Genomic DNA, 21,763 nt, shown 5'->3' with positions numbered 1-21,763 from the left:
TGACTCCCCTATAGTTCAAGAATCTGTCAAACTCAGCCTTGAATATATTCAATAACTCAGCCTTCACTGCTCTCTGGGATAGAGAATTCCAAACATTCATGACCCTCTGATAGAAGAAATTCCTCCTCAATTCCATCTTAAATAGGTGATCTGTCATTCTGAAACTATGCCCCATAGGTCCAGATTCCCCCACGAGGCATCTACACTGTCAAGCACTATCAGAATCTTATATTTCAATAAGATCACCTCTCATTCTTCTAAGCCCCAATGAATGTAGGCAACCTGCTCAACCTTTCCTCATAAGACAACACCCTTCATCCCAGGAATCAACCTAGTGACCCTTCTCTGAGCTTCCTCCAATGCAAGTATATCCCTCCTTTAATAAGGAGACCAAAACTGTCCACAGTACTGTACTTGTGGGGCTGGATTTTTAAATCCGTTCAGGGACCAGATTGGAAGCAGGCAGGCAGGCATGAAATTTGGCCCCGCCACATTCCTGCGCTCGAGCCATTTTGAATGAGGGCAAACGGGGAAACGGTGGGTAGCAATTACGGGGCCTATTCAGGCCCATTCCCTTGCTGATTAGAATTTCTAATTATGACTAGGCTAACATGCTGGGCTCAGGGAAGGATGTGATTGATCATGCAACCTTGACCCCCACCTTGACTGGACCCACAAGGGCTGCAGCTGCAGCCACTGGCTGCCTCTTCAGGATCATGGACAGCGAGCTGCGGCTTTTTAAAACATTAAAAACATACTTACCTGGCCTTCTCCCTCTCTCTCCACCTTTAGATCAGCAGCTCCCTCCTCGGCTGGGGAGCTGCAGCTCCCTGAGTGCTGGAGGGCCTCCCATTGGCCCTCCAGTGATTGAAGCCCGTTTGCCATCCCTGATTGGATGGCGAGCCTGCTCTTTGGCCATCAATTGGCTGTGGATTTGAAAATCCCAGTGGGCATACTTAAAAGCATACTGTGTGTAGTCGGCACCCGGAACCAGCCCCCAATTCCAGTTACAACCCCTGATTGAAAATATAGCCCATGGTCTCACCAATGCCTTATACAGTAGGAGCAAGACTTCCTTACTTTTATACCCTATTCCCTTGTAATAAAGGCCAACATTCCATTTGCCTTCCTAATTACTTGCTGTATCTGCATGCTAACTTTTTGTGATTCATCTACGAGGACATCCAGATCCTTCTGTACTGCAGCATTCTGCAGTTTCCCTCCATTCAAATAATATTTTGCTTTTCTGTTCTTCCTACCAAAGTGGATAACCTCACATTTTCTCAAATTACACTCCATCTGCCAAATCTTTGCCTGCTCACTTAACCTTATCTCTTTGCAGACTCTTTGGCGGAATCATAAGCTCCGACTATCGGGGCGCCCGCCACAGGGAGGCTGGAGGCCAATCAAAGTTGCACCGGTGGGGAAGTTAGTCTAGGAGGCCCTGTGTGCCTCCCAGGCCAGCTTCTAGCAAGCCACTTCTGGGCACCTGCCAGGCTTGGGCCTCAGTGGGGGACCTGCCCAAAGCTGGGAAGATCCTGGAGGTAGAAATCCATCTTGGATGGTGACATAAAAGGGATTGTATTGCATTGGCTGACTGTTATATGCATCGCAGACTTGGTGCCAGTGCTCCAGGCAGGCCTACAGGCCCTCCCTGCCTTCCAAAAGCTGCTCTGTAGAGGGATTTCCCCCTGCCCCACAGCAGTGACTTGGCTGCTTTTCTTATTTTTTATTTGATTTTTTAAAAAGGTTGGTGAGCAAGCACAACAATCAGACCACAAATGGGCAGTTAATTATGCAATAAAAACAAGAAATGCTGGAACCACTCAGCAGGTCGGGCAGCATCTGTGGAAAGAGAAGCAGAGTTAACGTTTCGGGTCAGTGACCCTTCTTCGGAACTCTTGGCAATGTACCTGCCGCTGCCAGGTGCATTGCCTATGCAGGTGATGACCCACCTCTGGGGAGATCGGCCATTGACCCGAAGCTTCTATCTCTGACATTCCTCGTGGTCTGGCATTCAAGCTCGCCCCTGCAGGACTGGGACAATTCCACCCTTTGTGTTCTCCTCACAACTTGATTTCCCATCTATCTTTGTAACATCAGCACATTTGGCTACAATGCACTTGATCCCTTCATCCAGGTCATTAATATAGATTGTAAATAGTTGAGGCCCCAGCATTGATCCCTGTGGCACCCCACAAGTTACAGTTTGCCAACCTGAAAATGACCCATTTATTCCAACAGTCTTGTTTTCTGTTAGTTAGCTAATCCTCTATCCATGCTAATATATCAACCCAACACCAAGAACTCTTATCTTGTACAGTAACATTTTATGTGCCACCTTATGGAATGCCTTCTGGAAATTCAAATACACTACATCTACTAGTTCCCCTGTATCCATGCTGATCATTACATCCTCAAAGAACTATAATAAATTTGTCAAACATGATTTCCCTTTTATAAAGCCATGTTGACTCTGCTTGATTGTGTTATGATTTTCTAAATGTCTTGCTACTTCATAATGGATTCCAGCATTTTCCCAACGACCGATGTTAGGCTAAGTGGACTATAGTTTCCTGCTTTCTGAATCCCTCCTTTTTTGAATAGGGGTGTTACATTTGCAGTTTTCCAATCTGCTGGGAACTTTCCAGAATCTAGGGAATTCTGGGAGATTACAACCAATGCGTCCACTTTCTCTGCAGCCACTTCTTCGAAGACCCTTGGATGCAGGCCATCAGGTCCAGGGGAGTTGTCAGCCTTTAGCCCTATTAATTTGCCGAGTACTTTTACTCCAGTGATAATGCTTGTTTTAAGTTCCTCCCTCCTCTTTCCTCACTGATTTTCTGCTATTATTAGGATGCTTTTAGTGTCGTCTAGTTAGTTGGTAAAATGATAACGCAGCTTTAATTTTTAAACTGGTTAAAAAAACACTGACAGCAAAATCAAATATTGTACAATAAAGTTCAGGGGTAAAAATCCATCTTTGATGGTATTGCATTGGCTTACTGTTATATGCCTTGGCAGGCCAGGTGCCAGCAGTCCAGGCAGCCTACAGCTCCCCCTGCCTGTCAAAAGCTGCCCTGTACAGGGATTTTCCCCAACCATCCCCTACCACGACCCCCCTCCCCCACAGTGGTAGCTTGGCTGCTTTTTCTATTTTTTATTTGATTTTTTTTAAAATTGGTGAAAGGGTACCTTCATGTTGAAGCACCCTCTCAGTTATTTATCCTTTACTGCCACCAGCTGCTCCTCTGAGGCTGGAAGCTTTCTGTTTGGACCTCAAGTTCTGAGAGGCCTCCTGCAGCTCTTACATGGGCAGGGAACCTATCTCCATGCCAATTAAGAGGACACCCAGTCAAAAATCCCAATAAGTGACTGTTTCCCTCTGTGGCAGGTTCGGGACCTGGAAACAGTCCCTGCTCCTGTTCCCCCCTCCTCCCCACCACCACCAAATGAAAATTCAGCCCATGGCCTCCATTATTATTTTTATTTCAATCAACACCTAATTGAAAGTCATACATTTTTTTTCCTTTTGAGCAGAAGTGCAGTCTAAAATGTGATAGTTCAATTGAGGTAAAGACTAGACTTATTTGTTCTCCCCTTAGTTATTTTCCAGTAGGTTTTGTTGCTGACAACAAATAATTCCCATAATTGTATTGAAGTGGATTTGTTCCATTTTAATTACACCACCAGAAACCCTGCTCTCAAGTATATGGCATTGCAATTATGTATTTAGAAAAAGAGAAAATATGATCAAATTCATAAGATCATAATTAAAATTAAATAGCAGTTCGATATAAAACCTCAACAACACTCAAAATTGTTGTATCCATTGAAGAATCTGAAAGATTATAAATTTACTATAGACAATTAAAGAACCTAGGGAAGGGTAGGGTGAGATTTTCTCTGTGCACTAGGTGTGCCAACATTGTAAAGAAAGCAGAGACAGCACCAGCACTATCAGAAAGTAACAGGATAATTACAATTTTATGCTGAAAGTTTCAAATAAATTGGTTTAGTTATTATAAATGATGAAATGTTTTTATACTTGCAATCTTGCAAATGTATAACTTTGAATAACTTTCTATATGGGAAAATATTTTCTACCACTTTAACAGCGGACTTTAATACTGGCTTCCACCTATAGAGATCCAAAAGTGCATCTAACCCAAAGATGCAGTAGATCATCGCAGTAATGGAGGGTTATGTGTCCATCATTGGATTGTCAGTGCCATAATGAATCTTAATTAGTAAAAATAGTGCTAATATACAAGGGAAAATAACACATTCTTTCAGAAACATATAGATTACTCAAACAAGAAGAATGTAACCATTTTAGAATAAATGAATGCTAAACATCACAATAGTTTTGACAAAAATCTTCACTTTCCCATTGTTTTGTTTATGAACAAAACACTGTTAGATTAAACAACTAAATTTAAGTAATGCAAGGAAAATTCCCAACAAGTCGCTGCAAGCAACAGTGCAGAATCATAGAGATGATTCCTTGGTGCTAATAGATCGTTTCCAGATTATTGGGGATTCTGTTTGAATGTTATTGCGCTAGACCCAAATGGGAGGAAGAGCCTGTTTTTGACTATTTCACATTTGTTGACAATGGGGGGAATTTTATACTCTCCCCCACGGCTGGTTTGGAGGTGGGGAAAGCATTTAATTGGCATGATGGTGGCGGTGGGGGGACCCTGCCACCTTCCTGCCTCCACCCCAATTAAATCAGTGGCGGGAAGGCCTGTGAACAGCCTTCCTGCCCTGCCACCAATTGAGGTCCTTAAGTGGGCAATTAATTCCCAATTAAGGGCCTCATTCCACCTCCAGTGGCATGTGGAGCATGCCAAGTAAACCCATGCAGGTTGCTTGCCTGCTCTGGGTGGTTGGGAGGGGGTGGGGTGTCACCCCCTGTTAAAAGGTACTTAGTCCCTGATCAAGGCACCAGCATCAGGAAGGTGGGGTGGGGGGGGGGGGGGGCGCTGAGAACCACCACCACCTGCCCTTGCTGCTAATCCCCTTACACCCTCCCACCCCCATGTCCCCACCCCGCAAAAACCCTCCCACCCTGACTCACCTGTGGCTTGGGTCCCTCACCTCCGGTGAGTCCATAACCAGCAACAGCCACTGCCTCTGCGGTGGCACTGCTCAGTGAAAGAGCTGCCGGCCTCTGATTGGCGGACAGCTTTCAGCAGGCAGGACTTTCATCACCGGGGTCCTTAATCCCAGGGAAGGCCGACCGCTGTCCACTTAAGTGCCTAATTAACATGTAATGCGGCAGACCTTCCCCAAAGGAGGTGATGCGAGGCTCTCGCCAGCGCTTCTGCCGGTGGCTGAGACCACCGTCGCTCACATAAAATCCCCTTCAATGTATCTGCAGATCAAGCTGGTTGAAGGAATGTGAGACAAGAATAAACATCTTGAGCATTTTGCTAGTCACATAACCTCAGAAAGAAAACTCCATTTGCATTACAGTTTTTAAACCTAAACTCTGTGACCAGTGATTGGAATCATTCTCAGTTAACATTACAATTTTAAATTAATTTTAATATGAATATCAGTGACTTTATCCCTCGTGTAAGCTTATCCAATCAAAAAAAAAACTTCCAGACAATAAATTATTCTGGCCACTGTGCAGTACTTTCTCCATAAGAACATAAGCATTGTCAGATGAATAATCTTTATGACGAGAGTGTTACGACCAGGTGAGAAAGGGATCGAGGGCTTCCCTCTCAGCCTTTGCCTGGTTTAACCATAACCAGGGTTTAATTTTAAAAACACTGTGTTTTTATCTCCCCCTCAGTGAATCCTTATTCACTGCTTTCCAATTGTAAAGCAAAGAAATCAATCAGACAGGTTTTCTTAGATTTAAACAAGAAAGGTGGAAGTTTATTAACCTTAAACTCTAATTCCGTTAACAACTACGAATATGCGACGCAAGTACACTAGCATGCATACGCAATAAAAATACACACAGATAGACATAGAAGTAGAAAGAATAAAGGGGAAAGGTTTGAGGCAATCGCTGGGCTCTATTTATGGTTCTTTGAGTGCGATGTGGACTCTTTGATTGCTGGTAAGTTTTGCTGTTTCGTTGTGGCCCAGTGCACGCTTTAACTTGTTTCGATGAAGGAGTCTTTTCTCTCTTGAGGTTTAAGTGACTTCAGTGGATCCAGAGATTAGTGAGAGAGAGGGAGAGGCTCTCTTCTTCCAAGTTCAGTTGCAATCTACAGTCTGACCCAAGCTGCCCTGTGAGCAGTTCAAAACCACACCTGGGCCAGCAGGTTAGTCATGTGACTCGCTTTTTTAACAAACTCCTGCATTTGTGGATTCCAAAGCTCTCGTGGGCGGGGGGAGGTGGCGGGGTGGGGGGTGGGGGGGTGGTGTAGTGCTACTGACAAGATGTGGATCACCATTGCCCGAACCAATCTCTGTTAACTGAATCAGTGAGCAGTTCCCATTGTCTTTTCCTAGGCAATTGTCTCTTAGAATGCAAATGATTTTTCCAGCCACTGCTGATCTCTTTAAACAAGTCATCTCTTCATTCCAGCAACAGTTTAAAATTAATGTTCATATGACGAAATTAATATGCCTCATTCTTGGCAGGTGGGGGTCTTCATGACAAGAGACTTCAATACATAATCTAATGTAAATCTTAAAAGTTGAAAAGTTTGTATTTCTTCAAATGGATATTTGGAATATTTTGAGTTCATTAATGAAAAATTAATCTCTGGAGGTAGACCAAGCATTGCTGTAATATGGGAGGAATTACATTTTTTGACAATTCTCATGCTGACCAATGTATTGTGGCTTTAATTCACCTATTCATTTTCTTTTTAAAATCATTCTCATGGTGTGGGCAAGCTGTTGTTGTTAAATCCTAAATGACTTTGTGTGGACTCCTTGCAGGTGTGAGACTGCAGAAAACAGTCCATAATTCAGCCTTAATTAGTACTAATGCTAGTAAGGCTGGTATTTATTGCTCATTCCCAGTTGCCCTGAGAAGGTGGTGGTGGACCTTCAGTCCTGAATGATTTGCTAAGCTACTTCGGAGGACAGTTAAAAGAGAACCATGTTGATGTGGGCTGGAGTCGAATATAAGCCACACCCAGCAAAGACAGCAAGTTTCCTTCCTGAACAAACATTAATAAGCCAGTTGAGTTTTTACAACAATCTGACAGCTTCATGGTCACTTCTACTGATACCAGCTTTTTGTTTCCAGATTACTTAAACTGAATTCAATTCTCAATCTACCATTGCAGGACTTGAACTCGCATTGTCTGAAATATTAGTCTGGGCCTGTGGTTTACCAGTCCAGTGACAAAACCATTGTACCACCTGTTTGTATTTCAGATGAAGTAGTAATGCTGCAAAAACCTATATTTAAGTTTAACAAAGGAATACAAAAGGCTTTTGCAGTATAAGCATAAAGCAAACCAATCTGTCTAAAACAATATAAATTTATATTACATGAAATAAGTGACCTTAATAATCAGTAGACGAACACAGAATGTTCAAACCTTCAAAGCTTTTGTCTGTGGATCACTTAATTGTTCATGTGCCTCATGGCCCATACATAACTGTGCATACATCCTGAACCAATAATCACAAGCCTCGGTGTTCTAATTGAAGATTTATGCATCACAAGGTAACAGAGCTTAAAAAAAAGCCCTCCAAATCCAACCCGAACTTCCAGCCCCACAAATTTCGAATAGGACAAATCAGCAAGTAAGGAGCAAATAGAAATGAAATTGCCTGGTGTCACCGCTTGAATTGGCAATGATTATAGGTCATCATTTGAAAATCCTTAGAGCCCATGAATTGAGTGATTGAATAGCATGCCAAATTAGAACTGTACATTTTCAACCCTCGAATATGTATTTGAAACCTGCCCAGACTGATAGGATGAAAGCTTCCCTTTTAGCGAGCTGTTAGTGTGAAGCTCCTATGAAGCATCTTGGAATGTTTTGCTCTGTTAAGGGTGCTCTATCAATACAAGTTGTTGTTGTTAAATCCTAAATGACTTTGTATGGACTCCTTGCAGATGTGAGATTGCAGAAAACAGCCCATAATTCAGCCTTAATTAGTACCATAATGCTCTCATAAAGAGACCAAAAGAATATCTGATGTGACAAATAGAAACATCATATAACTGTAGTAGATGCCACTTAAAATTAAAACAAAAAGAACTCACAAAAAGGTGATAGTGACGAGAGGTCAATGGACCTATCCAGATCATCTTTAAAGATCATTTTGTTTTGATACCTCATCTGTCCTGGATCATTGAGGATGAAATTGCTGGAGTTTCACTCCCTAGTGCAAATGAAGTGAAGCAGAACTATTTACTGCCCAGATGCACCAACGTAGACCTTGTCTTAAATTTCAGTGACTGGATCTTCTGCATGGTCAGAGTGGGCAGCTAGAGTCTGAAAATGTGCATCAGTGGTGCCTGCTCTAACAAAGGCACATGTCCACAACACCCTGAGGGCAGAAGAGAGGCTGAGGAATGATTTATAAAAGTTTTTCTTTTTTGCCCTCTGCTTTTGATTAACTTTCCTCAATATAATTTTGAGGCCTTTAGATAGGCCACATTGGGAGTCACACCAATTTTCATCTGATCTGAATTCCATTGTAAGGATGAGACATTATCGGGGTGTTACTGGGCAGAATTTCCTGGGTTAACCCAACCTTTGTCATGTGGAGGGGAGATGGAAGAGCTGTTTATGCTTCATCTCACTTGAATTGTAAACCAGGTGGGACACCAGCAAACCAGTTACCATCTCATCTCTCCTTGGGGGGAAATCTTCTTTTCTCCTTTCTTCCAATCCAGGAATTTGAGGCCATTCTATTAGTTCATTCCACATCCAGGTCTGTTCCATTAATAATTAATAGTAAATTCACTTACAATCCTGTCTGTAGGGTCCTTTTGCATTTCTGCAGACTTTATGACTGCATCTGCCCATTTGATGATGTCAAGTGTTTGAATCCTGCCCTACATTCAGATTTATTTTCCCAAAATACAACTTAAGTCTTTCTTCGTAGCACAAGTCCTGTATCACTATTTCTTTTATTTGAATGCTTTCCAGTGGAAATAAGCCATTGAATGCACCAACAAATTCTGAACATATGCTCCAAGTGTCACTCAGCATTGCTTTTGAGTATCACTGATCCCCGATTGACTAATATATATATATATACACATATATATACACCTTGATGTTTTATTGCCATTGCAATCATTAGCACACAATGTGATAATAGTTTGCATACCAATATAAGCACCCATACCCAAATATTTTTCCAGAGTTGCTTTAATTATACTTTTTTGACGTTCTATGCTGTTATTAAGAAGCAAAACCAAAAATGAAGGGCAGAAAAAGTAAGAAAACAAAAAAAAATTCCTCGAGGAACAATTTACTACTTGCAGGAAAGAGACTGCACAGTTTCAGTTGTTCCCTTTCTGGGCTGGAGAGGTTGCATGCCATCGCAAGAACATAAAACTCGTCATTAAAAAGGTCCTTGCATCATTATGTACCAGCCCTAAGTTTCGATTGTGATTTTCATTTGTTTTAGCACAAAAGCAGTAATTTCTTGAAACTAACGGGGAGGTTTAGGGTGAGCTCCTGTTTTCGTGAGGCTAATGGGGCTGCACAGATCGTTCAGTAATTTGTGGCAACTCACGACATATCTCTTCCTCTTCTCAAATTGATGGAATTTTTATACTGTAATAATAGCATGTACATTAAACTTTGTCATTATTTTCCCAGCAAATTCTGTGCCAATGTGACATGGATGCGAATGATACTAAGGAGCCAGGAAGTCATAATGAAGGCCATTGAGTTCTCATGTCATGCATACACAGAGGTCTGGAAAATATTATGATCACAGGTTCATCTCGAAGAGCTAGCTCTACAAAAGAATAGATATGCCGCCGAGACTCTATGACTGCCATATACCAGTTACAGCATTGCCATACTCGCAACTTTATTGCTATTCCAACAAAATTATGCCATATTCCTTAAATACTCCTTCTCCCCAGAATATTCCAATCATGCAGACTCTACTTATTAACTTGATTAACAAATAGCATTAAAGGGTCTGAAGCCTGATTAATGAAGGGTTTTTCCCAGTTACAGCTGCCCAATTTCAGCAATCACTGTTGATAACTACATTCACTTTCCCATTTTATAGCCAATTCATTATCTCACAAGCTGTTATTTGAACCACAAGTCTGCTATGGGAGAACCATGCCAAATATTTTCTGAAAGATCAAGACATAGAATATACGTTTCATTATTATCACTATTTGTATTACATTTTTTATATTCTCAAAGAATTTCCATAAATTTATCAGGTAACACCTGAATTTCGTAAACTCACATGACAAAGATTTATTGTTTTTCCGAATTATACATTCTTGAATTGTTTCCTTTTCTAGCTTTTAATTCACAGGATCAAATTTCAGATTTTTTTTTTGGAAAGGCTGCAACAACAGGAGCTACTTTAGTGTAATGGTGCCATTCCTTGTCAAGGAAGACCCACCACAAAATATTTCTTTCTACACCATTTTCTTTGAGTGGTCTTGGATATATTCCATCTGATCCAGATTCTTACAGTAATGTTGTCCATAAGAATATTTTTAAAAATGAATTAAAGCATAATATGCATCAAAGTAAAGATGAGATGGATGAAGTTATGTGTGTGAACGCCGATTCCATTCCTTTACCATTTCCTAGCGGTTGTGTTTGCTCTTTAACACTTTGGTTACCAGTTGGGCTTTAATACATACCAATGTTCACCAAGGCTTGGAGTTGTGACAGGCCTGGATTTTGTGTTAAGAATAAAGAATGTCTAGTAACCACAAATTGTTGCTGAAAAGCCCCCAAAAGTCTGTGGGCAACTATAAGTGCAATGAATGTGAGCACCATTCCTCATTGCTGACCACAAAATCCAGGCCACTGTGTAATCTGTTAACACACTACATATCAAATGTATACACAACATATACGCATGCACATCATTCTGGGTGTGCATGTAATGCTGCTTTATTCAGGTGAAGTTTATAATCACTGCAGCAGTCTCCATTAATACAAGGACTTTCCCCACTTTACTGTGTTTTAAACGGATGCTTTAAAAAAATTCATTCTCATGTTGTGGGCATCGGTGGCAAATCGGCATCTTTTATGAACCACTGCAGTCTGTGTGGTGAAGGTACTCCCAGAATGCTGTTCGGTAGGGGGTTCCAGGTTTTTGACCAAGTGACAATGCCAAAAATGGTAATGTGTGTCCAAGTCAGGGTGGTGTGTGTCACTAGGAGGCAACTTAGAGAAAATGGTGTTCCCAGCTTTCAGCTGTTTTTGTCTGCCTAGCTGGAGGAAATGATGGGTCATCTAAGACTGAATGTTGGATAAGAAATCTGATGGCTCACAGACAGTGAAGGGGTTTGAGAAAGCTGGTGGAGATGTTGCCAATGTACATGTGAACCTCATGTCTACAGGTTATGTTGCCAAGGGATGGCATATAGATGAGGAAGAGGAATAAAATTTCAGGTCATCTATGGAATAGAGGGAACTTTTGTTAGCTCCAGCCCTAGTAGGAATGGTCTTCTGGGTGGAGATCGGGTATCTTTGGGTTCTGCTCACTTTCCTGCCCATAACAGTTCTCTCCTGTTCCCTGTCCCCTGGAATCACACCTCACGACCCAAGAAAATTCAGGGGTACAGTCTGTTGGCTTCTGTCTGTTGTGCTGCCTCCTAACAATAAAGGAGTTGTTGTTTAGTCATAGTAATGAATCGCTATCAATTAGGGCTGAAGCGCATTGTCATAGAGGAGAAGAGGTTTACTTTGAAGCCAACATGGCCTGCAAGTACTGGCAATGGAAAATGTTTTATTTCTCCAACACTAATATTTCTCACCCTGTTGTGCAAATGAAAAAGAGAAAAAGATTCAGTTCAGAGTCCTTCGATATTGTATCCATATGCTTCTTGAAACTATTTGCTGTATCATTGGGCTGAATTTTCCCACCTTAGTTTTTAAATTCGAGCCAGCTTTATTTCCAGATCTGTCATCCAGAGCCAAGAGTGGTGAGCCTTCTGTTTCAATCTTTCAGAAGGCATCCAATTAAGAACCCACCTCCGGGATTGCTGTCCAATTTGGGGTTGCAGGCACATTCAGGAAGAGGGAGGGCAATTCAGCTATTGAAAGGGTGTCCAGCAGCCTTCAATGTGGCTGCACTGAAAATGCTGCTGAAGTGAATGGCACAAAAGAGGGCAGAGTGAAATAAGTGTGAAATAAGGCTAAAGGAACCTGCATCCATTTCTTCACTCCCAACACTATCTGTGTTAAGAGTCCCCAGGAGCTTCTCATGCAATGGCAAGCCTCTGCCTGCGGATCACCTCAGGCTTGCCATTTTCCCCATTTAATGTTCAGATTGCATGTCACTTTCATGGCACTCTGACCTCCCGCTGTGCACTCGCCTCCTGTGAATTGATGAGTAGCAGACACTGCGTGGGTCCTGTGCGATGCTGAAGAGATTCCATTATCCTGGCAGAATGGCTGATAATTGAATCATTAACAGGCTCAATTGGCCTCCTGCTGCTGGCCGTGTGCTGGCCGTGCACACAAGCTACCTCCGATAAAAGTGTGATGAGGTGGGAACACAACAGGAAACTGCCTGGACACCTTTGTTCCTGATTTTCTCATTTGCCACCTCACCTCCAAAGCTGCCGCCAAGGGCTCGGGAAAATTCCTGCCATTATATCTGAAGTGAATTCCAACTATTTAACCTGTTATGAAGGTGCTTCTGTTTTTTGTAAAAATAATATTTTTTAAAGGAATTCTTAGTCAAACTGAATAAATGTTGGACCAGTTTTTTTTTTCAAGAAAGTCATCAAGGGGACACTGAAAGAACTGGTTTGGCAACAATGGTTACTGGTTGTCACATGACTCAAGTTAAAAATAGATCAGAAACCCTGGTAACAGGGGAAGAAGTGGGCACAGAAGTGACAGGGCCCCTTTGATTGGACAAGCCCGGCAACAGCAGCGCACACCTGAGAGGGCAAAAAACTCACAAACTTTTGATTGTAGTGTCAGTGTGTTTTACCTTCTGGAGTGAGCAGCTGATAAAGTTAGCCTGCTGCTGAAGGAGAGAAGACCACAACCCATCTCGCTTTCCAGCATCTCTAAAAGACTCTGAGAAGTCCACTGTGTCAATTCATCTCATCTCCTGTCTTTGAGGAAAAGCCTGCTAGACTGGTTCTCAATGTCGGCTGAAAAGAACTGTTCTAAAAGATCTCAGCGACCCATCTACGAGTACTTGGAAGTTAGATTGTATGCCAGTTTTGAAACAACGTATCTCATCTGCTGTCTTCTTCAAAAATGAGCAAGTAATCAGCCTGTGTTTTATGTCTGTAACAGAGCTCTGAATTAAAAAAATCCCTTTTTATTTTTCTGTTTAACCGGTGTATATGTGTGAATGTGAGGAGGCTAAGGTAAAAAGGGGACTTTAAAAATTTCAATCTGTATGTTTATGCATTATTTTATTACTAGTTAAGACCTGTTTTATAATAAACTGATAATTTTGTTGTTCATTAAAGAAACCTGGTTAGTGTGTTCTATTCCGGGAAAAATAAGAGTATATGATTGACCGTATCGGTAAGTGGAAAGATTTAAAATATATGTTGTGATGTGTGCAGAAGTGGGATTAAAATAAACAGTGCACTCCTCCAGTCGTAACAACCCCACTCCCCACCAGCCCCCACAGACTAACAGTGGAATTTGAATGACATTGGTTGGAACTAAAATAGTGGGCTTGCTGGAGTTTAAAGTATTCAGAATTGCTCTGAGTCAAATATCAGTGTTGAGGCAATATAAACAAGAAATGCTGGAAATACTCAGCAGGTCTGGCAGCATCTGTGCAGAGAGAAGCAGAGTTAACGTTTCAAGTCAGAGACCCTTCTTCAGAACTGGAGTGATGAGGCAGTGATTTCACTTTGACCTGAATTTCACTAATATACAATGTAGAATCAATGGAGCTGCTCCTTTATTCTGAAATTTCCCATTTCACAGAAAAAGTCTTGTGTGTAAATTACACATCCTTCTTTCAGCAGCTACATTGCCATCTCTTATCACCTATGTGCCATTTTACAGTGTGTTTCTTCACCTTTCGGTTTTTCGAAAGCTTACAATGATGAACCCGTTTGGCATGTTGTTTAAACATACCTTAATCATCCACTGTAAAAAGCAAATCTAAGTACTGAGCTATTATTGCTCTTCCTAAATTGACAGCTTAAATGAACCCAAACACTACTGCAGCTGTGAGTAATCCATGCTGAAAATCCTCACAGGCTGTAAGAAAGTTAACTCAGCTAGACTGAAAACTGAAGAACAACCAAAAAAGCTACTTCTCAGCATTTTAAGAAATCAAATCAAGACAAAGAGATCAAAGGCAACAGTGGAATCTTGTCTCATCAGAGAACTGACAAACTTGTCGAGCAAAGGGCACTAAAATTCTACGACTGAAAAGAAATCTGGAGTTGTGGTCTGGGCGAACAGCATCTTACACTCCAACCAGATAACCATCCGACCTAAAGGTTACCCAGCAGTAATGGCTTAATCAGTTACATGTGCAAACTTGTACTTGTACGACACCAATAGGGATGGTGAAATGGAAACTGCTGACTGACAATGAATAGAGTGAACAAAAAAAAATCATGTTTGAAATTCTCTCTATCTTGCTTTCATGCAAAGAGTGATAAATGCTTGAAATAATCTGCCAACCAAAGTAACAGAGGTAAAAATATTGCGCTGACGAAGTACAATTGAATGCCATTATGGGATATTACTTTACAAGAAGGATGACCTTTGATGTGCCAAATGGCTTTTTTTAAAGAAAATCTTTAATTTTCCTATGTTATGTTCTACTGCATAGGTAGATGAGTCACAGTGCAGGAAGAAACATGTGTGTGTTATATGCAGTAAACTCATCAACAGATTGATTAAATAGAAGTTATTTACAATGTTGCCATCCATAGTGCACAAGAGAAATATTTCCTCAATGTTTCTAAAAGAGGAGTATAAATTTGTTGAGGCATATACAAAGCAAATAGACGGAACACATTGCAGCCTGCAGCCAATATCAGAGTTAGCTGCTTTAAGACATCCTGAGGTCATGAAAAGCACCATATATATGGAAGTTATTTCTTTATGGTGGTGTTTGAAAACTAATTGGACTAATAGTTCATAATGGTGCAGGGAGAACTGTAGGTCACATTATTCTATTTGATGCTCTAGAGTTGGAGATCCTGTTGCAGAAATCCACTAAAAATGTATGAATCTACTGGGGGACTGAAGGCCACCTTCCTGTACAGAACAGACATCATGAATGGTGGTCAACAACTGAGAGCCATTTGCAAATGAGAAAGAGTTATGATAATGAAGGTAACAGTGAGTGTGTTAAAACTTCGGCACACATTTCTAGAGAAGCCCATCAAGCACAGCACATATCTAAGTTGGGAATTGTGCACCTTCTGGTGCATATCATTTTAAGTATTGTACATAGCCATTGGGCTTTCACACATTCTCTTATCATTGTGCCAAAGCTGAACAACACATTTCCTTTGCCAATGAAGGTAGCTGACATGGGACAGCAAACTACTGCTCAGTTTTTCAGCCCATGGTCACTGCTCAGGGGTTCCTCAGTGGCATCTGCGAGCCCTTGTCCCTAAAGAGCCATTCCCCACTGTTCCATCTTCTTCCTAAAATGTAGGCATTGTGCAATGCTACATAATAAAAAACATCATGCTTCCTTTGACGGAATAATCCTAATTCTGGTCAGATATCACCTGAACAGAAATTAAGTGCAAATTATTGTTCATGTTATCTACAATCACCTAGTTGGATAAATCTTTATAACTTGTCTTTCTTTTCTCACTGAGTGCTAAAATATTGCATTGGGACGACAATCAACATAATGAAGAAAGATGGGGTACTGTGTAATGATCAACCAGGAACCAACAAAGTCCTTGCAAAGCTAACTGAAATAATAGTATTTTTCTTTTTCTACTGGAATCCAGTTCTACAGCGATCTACTACGATAAGAGCACGAAACTCTGGGACTTTTGTGGGTGAAGGAGTTTTAAGGATTGACGGAATCACAGAATTCTTACAGCACAGAAGGAAGTTTTTCGGCCTATTGCATCTGCACCGGCTCTCCGAATCAGCAATTCACCTAATGCCATTCCACTGTGTTATGACCAGGTGAGAGGGGTCTAGGGCTTCCTTCTCAGCCTTTGCCTGGTTTAACCGTAACAGGGTTTAATTTTAAAACATTGTTTTTAGCTCACTCTTGGTGAATCCTTGTTCAGCGCTTTCCAATTATAAGGCAAAGAAATCAATTCAGATAGGTTTTCTTAGATTTTAAACAAGAAAGGTAGAAGTTTATTAATCTTAAACTCTAATCCGGTTAATGATTACGAACATGCGACGCGACCATGCTTGCATGCATGCGTGCTAAACACAGAAAAGTAGAAAAGAATAAAGGGGAAAAGTTTGAGGCAATAGATGGGTTTCTATTTTACTGTCCTTTTAGCTTGCTGTGAAGTCTTTGATTGCCAGTCAGACTTGCAAATTTATTGGGGCCCAGTGTATGCTTCAACTTGTTTCAAGGTTGGAGTCTTTTGTCTCTTGAGGTTTATTTGTCTTCCATGGGTCGGGTGGCTTGGGAGAAAGCGAGAGAGAGAGAGATAGAGAGAGGCTTCCTTGCTACAGGTTCCAGTTCAAACAGCCTTCTGAATTCAAACGGTCCTGTGGCTAGTTCAAAAAAACCTGGACCAGCCAATTATGTGACCAGCTGGTTGAACCAGTTCTGGCTCTGTGGACTGTATCATCTTGGCAGGGCCTGGAATGCACTTCCTTACACCTTCAATGTCTCGTGGTCAAAGTCCATTGTGGGTTAAGTAGACCAGGGAATAGTCCTTTGTCTCCACAAGCACTGTCTGTTAGTATGCAAATGTCCTTCCAGCCAAGTGTCTGCTGATGTTTTTTAACAAGTCCTTTTTTCACTCCAGCAACAGTTTAAATTCAATGTTAATATGACAAAATTATTCATTCTTGGCAGGTGGGGGTCTGCATGACACCCTGTCTTCTCCCCATAACCCTGCACTTTCTTCCCTTTCAGATAACAGTGTAATTCCCTTTTGAATGCTTCGACTGAACCTACTTCCACCACACTCAATGCAAGGCTTCCAGTACTAGCTCATATGCCCCGAGGATAGCATTTTTTGTCAGTTCATAATTTGATGAACTCTCATCTGGCAACAGGGAATACATCTCATGGACTCTTCCTGTTAGCTTACTTTGCAATAGAAGAGTCCAACACTCAGCCGGCCATTTTAACGGCCTTGCAAATTTTTCAAAAGATACAAAAAATGCTTCCACGTATCACTCATTGAATTTTGGAATCAATTGGGAAAATTTTAAAAATTCCGTACACAGCCCCGCACCACTTGTATTGTCCATGCTTTCACTGAGGTTACTCTGTCGCCCCCTAGCTAACTCAAGCTGCCTCAGCTCTCTTTCCTCCCGTTCCTTCTGGAAATTTCTTTCTTTCTCTCTCTCTTCTGATTCAAGTTTCCTCTGTTCCAATTGTATCGTTGCTAGCAATACCCTGTCAGAGTCTATTTCTAACCCTGTCTCTGATTCTTCAGATTCAAGGGAAAAGTGGTTGGCCAGTAGTCTTAGGAGTTACGATTTCCTAGCCTTGGCACGCAAAGTGATCCCACACTGCTCAGCCATATTTCTCAACTGCTCCATAGACAGTGCCGTTAACTTATCCCAAGTTACTTCACCCTGGCTTGGGTAGTTACTGGCTTCAGTCGCGGAGATGTTAGTATTCTAGCACACACAACCACACGAAAACCTGTTTTGAAATCTTTTCTCTTTTTGATTGGGATCAATTTGACTTCCCACTTCCAATTTCCTGTTTGTCTTTGGGTCGCATCTCAGATGCTAGCCCCCAAATTTCTGTTATGACCTGGTGAGGGAGGGGTCTCAGGCTCCCCTCTTGCCTCTTTCCTGCTTTGGCTGTAACAGAGTTTACCTCTTAAAACACAGTGTTTTAACTTCACCTCAGTGAGTCTTTGCTCACTGCTCTCTAATTGTAATTGTAAAGGAATTAATCAGACAGGCTTTCTCAGGTTTAAACATGAAAGGTGTAAGTTTATTAACCTTAACACTCCACCTCAGTTAAAACTACTAAAAATATGTGACACAACCCTGCCGGCATGCATATGCGATAAACACACATACAAATAGATAGAGAGGAGGAGAAACAATTAAAGGGGGAAGGTTTGAAGTAGTAGATGGAATTCAGTTACTGTTTTTTGGTTTGAATGTAAATGCCTTGATCGGAGTTAAGTCTTGCAGTTCTTATTGGGGCCCAGTGCACACTTTCAAACTTGTTTCACTGGTACCAGAAGGCTGCATGAGTCTTCTGTCTTGAGGCTTAAGTTGCTTCCATGGGTCCCTGGAACTTAGTGTGAGAGAGAGCCAAAGAGAGAGAGAGAGAGAGAAATACCTTGCTTCTCTTTGGTCTTCAAAATTGCAGTCTGTCCCAAAACTTTACTGTGATGCACAATTCAATCAATTCCCAGGTTGGCAAGCAGGTTAGTCACATGACCAGCTTTTTAGAGAGAGCCATAGAGAGATACAGCACTGAAACAGGCCCTTCGACCCACCGAGCCTGTGCTGACCAACAACCGCCCATTTATACTAATCCTACATTAATCCCATATTCCCTACCACATCCCCACCATTCTCCTACCACCTACCTACACTAGGGGCAATTTACAATGGCCAATTTACCTATCAACCTGCAAGTCTTTGGCTGTGGGAGGAAACCAGAGCACTCAGCAGAAAACCACGCGGTCAAAGGGAGAACTTGCAAACTCCGCACAGGCAGTACCCAGAGCCGAACCTGGGTTACTGGAGCCTTGAGGCTGCGGTGCTACCCACTGCGCCGCACCAGCATTGTCTGCGAGGATTGTTGATTTTTCAAAGCTTACTAGACAAATTCAGTTGGGGGGGAGGGGGGGTGGTGGTGCTGGAGTGCTGGCTTTTACACATACAATGACTCTCAATGTCTTTTGATCATCACTATTGACAAAACCCATCTGGCTAATTGAATCAGGGACCACTTGAATTGTCTCTCTATGCAATGTCTCTCAGAATGCAAACGTACAGCCATGTTTTCAGCCACTGTTCTGTGGTCCTTTTAAACAAGTTATGTTCAATGTCCTGTAAACATTCAAATAGTGTTTCAGATGCCTAAATTAATATCTTTCTATTTGGTAGGTGTGGTTTCCGTCACAGTGATCATCCAGAAAAATAGGAAGAGGCAGTAAGTGCAGGAGTCTTTGGGGTGTGTTCCATGCATGTTCCGGTACTCAGCATTGAAGACTGCTGGGAGTGATGACATCTTGAATGAGTGCAATCCAGACCATCACACCAGTGGGCAAGGGACTGCACAGCAGGGAACAGCAAAGCGTAGAAATGCAGTTATTATAGGAAAATCCATAGTTCAGGTGACAGACAGGTGTTTCTGTAACTATCAGTGAGTCTTGCATGGTATGTTGCCTCCCCAGTGCCAGCATAAAGGACATCACAGAGAGGGTGCAGAATATTCTGCAGGGGGGATTGAGCCAGACGTTGTGGTACATGATGGTACCAATGACACAGAGAAAGCAGGTATTGAGGTCCTGCGGTCAGGAATAACGCACATAAAGGAGTGAATGTTGGATAGAAATAGAGAAGGAAAGACTTACCATATTAGATAGGAGCAGACGAAGCAGGACAACAAGAAATACAAAGAAAGTTTTAGAATGCATGTATGCAAATGCACAAAATGTGGTGAATAAGATTAGTGAGCTACAAGTGCAAATTGCTCTGTGGGAATATGATGAGGTGGCAACAACAGAAACATGGCTTAAAAATGGTGAGGACGAGGTACTTAATATTCACAGATGCAACGTGTTCTGAAAACATAGGGGAGGAGAATAGGGAGGTGGGGTGGAAGTACTGATTAGGGAAGACATTGCAGTGTTGGAAAGAGAGGATGTGTTTGAGGGGGCAAGGACAGATTCCATTTGGTGGAGATGAGAAGCAAAAAGGGTATGATCACACGACTGGGGGTACTCCACAGGCCTCCAAATAATATGAGAGAGAGAGATAGAAGAGCAAATCTGCCATGGAAATCACAGAGATGTGCAAGAACGATAGAGTGGTGATATTGGGGGAATTTTAATAAAATATCAATTGGAATAGTGTTAGAGTAAAGGGTAAAGATGTGGAGGAATTTATGAAATGTGTTCATACGGTCATAGAGTTGTACAGCATAGAAACAGGCCCTTTGGCCCATCGCGTCCATGCCGACCATAATGCCTATCTATACTAATCCCACCTGCCTGCATTAATTCCATATCCCTCTATGCCTTGCTCATTCAAGTACCTGTTCAGATGCCTCTTAAATGTTGCTGCTGTTCCTGCCTTCACCACCTACTCTGGCAGTTCATTCCAGATACCCACTACTCTTTGTGTGAAAAATTTACCCCTTTGATCCCCTTTAAACCTCCTCCCTCTCACCTTAAATCTATGCCCTCTAGTTTTAGTCACCCCTACCATGGGAAACAGACTCTGGCTATCTACCCTATCTATGCCTCTCATAATTTTATATACCTCTATCATGTCCCCTCTCAGCCTCCTTTGCTCCAGGGAAAACAGACCCAGTCTATCCAATCTCGCTTTATAACTCAAGCCCTCCAAACCAGGCAACATCCTTGTGAATCTTTTCTGCACCCCTCTCTAGCTTAATCACATCTTTCCTGTAGTGCGGTGACCAGAACTGCACACAGTACTCCAAATGCAGCCAAACCAACTTTATGTACAACTGGAACATGACGTCCCAACTTTTGTACTCAATGCCTCGGCTGATGAAGGCAAGCATGCCATATGCCTTCTTCACCACCCTGTCTACCTGTGTTGTCACTTTCGGGGAACAATGTATTGCACCCCTCTGCTCAACAACACTCCCCAGGGCCCTGCCATTCACCGTATATGTCCTGCCTGGTTTAACTTCCCAAAATGCATCACTTCACACTTGTCTGCGTTAAATTCCATTTGCCACTCTCTTGCCCACTATCCCAGTTGATCTATATCCTGTTGTAACATTAGACAACCTTCTTCACTGTCCACTATACCACCAATTTTAGTGTCATCTGCAAACTTACTAATCATGCCCCCTACATTCACATCCAAGTCATTAATATATATGACAAACAAAAGAGGGGCCCAGCACCGATCCCTGCGGCACACCACTGGTCACCGGCCTCCAATCTGAAAAACAGCCCTCCACTACCACCCTCTGCCTCCTATCACCAAGCCAATTTTGTATCCAATTGGCGAGCTCACCCCGGATCCCATGTGTTCGAACCTTCTGGACCAGCTTATCATGCGGGACCTTGTCAAAGGCCTTGCTGAAGTCCATCGCCCTGCCCTCGTCAATCCTCTTGGTCACCTCCTCAACAAACTCAATCAAATTCGTGAGACATGATTTCCCAAGCACAAAGCCATGCTGACTATCCCTAATCAGACCTTGCCTTTCCAAATGCATATAAATCCTATCTCTCAGAATCCCTTCCAATAACTATCCCATCACTGATGTAAGGCTCACCAGCCTGTAGTTCCCTGGCTTATCCCTGCTGCCC

The 21,763-nt window shown here is 42.1% G+C and overlaps 1 protein-coding gene and 1 long non-coding RNA gene across 8 annotated transcripts in view; one reads left to right on the top strand and one right to left on the bottom strand.

Annotated features, from left to right (window-relative positions):
• Positions 1–13,554, top strand: part of LOC137380017 (uncharacterized) — a 71,025-nt gene extending 57,471 nt beyond the window's left edge. For all 3 annotated transcript variants that reach the window (XR_010976950.1, XR_010976947.1, XR_010976948.1), the window contains one exon: positions 9,774–13,554. This is a non-coding gene — a long non-coding RNA (uncharacterized lncRNA). The remainder of the gene's footprint in view (positions 1–9,773) is intronic.
• LOC137380015 (contactin-4-like) overlaps positions 1–21,763 on the bottom strand; it is a 1,659,092-nt gene that overhangs the window by 312,517 nt on the left and 1,324,812 nt on the right. The window lies entirely within an intron of this gene.

Source organism: Heterodontus francisci, chromosome 19 (assembly GCF_036365525.1).
Source record: "Heterodontus francisci isolate sHetFra1 chromosome 19, sHetFra1.hap1, whole genome shotgun sequence".
Lineage (NCBI taxonomy): Eukaryota > Metazoa > Chordata > Chondrichthyes > Heterodontiformes > Heterodontidae > Heterodontus > Heterodontus francisci.
This window is presented reverse-complemented; position numbering and strand designations above follow the sequence as displayed.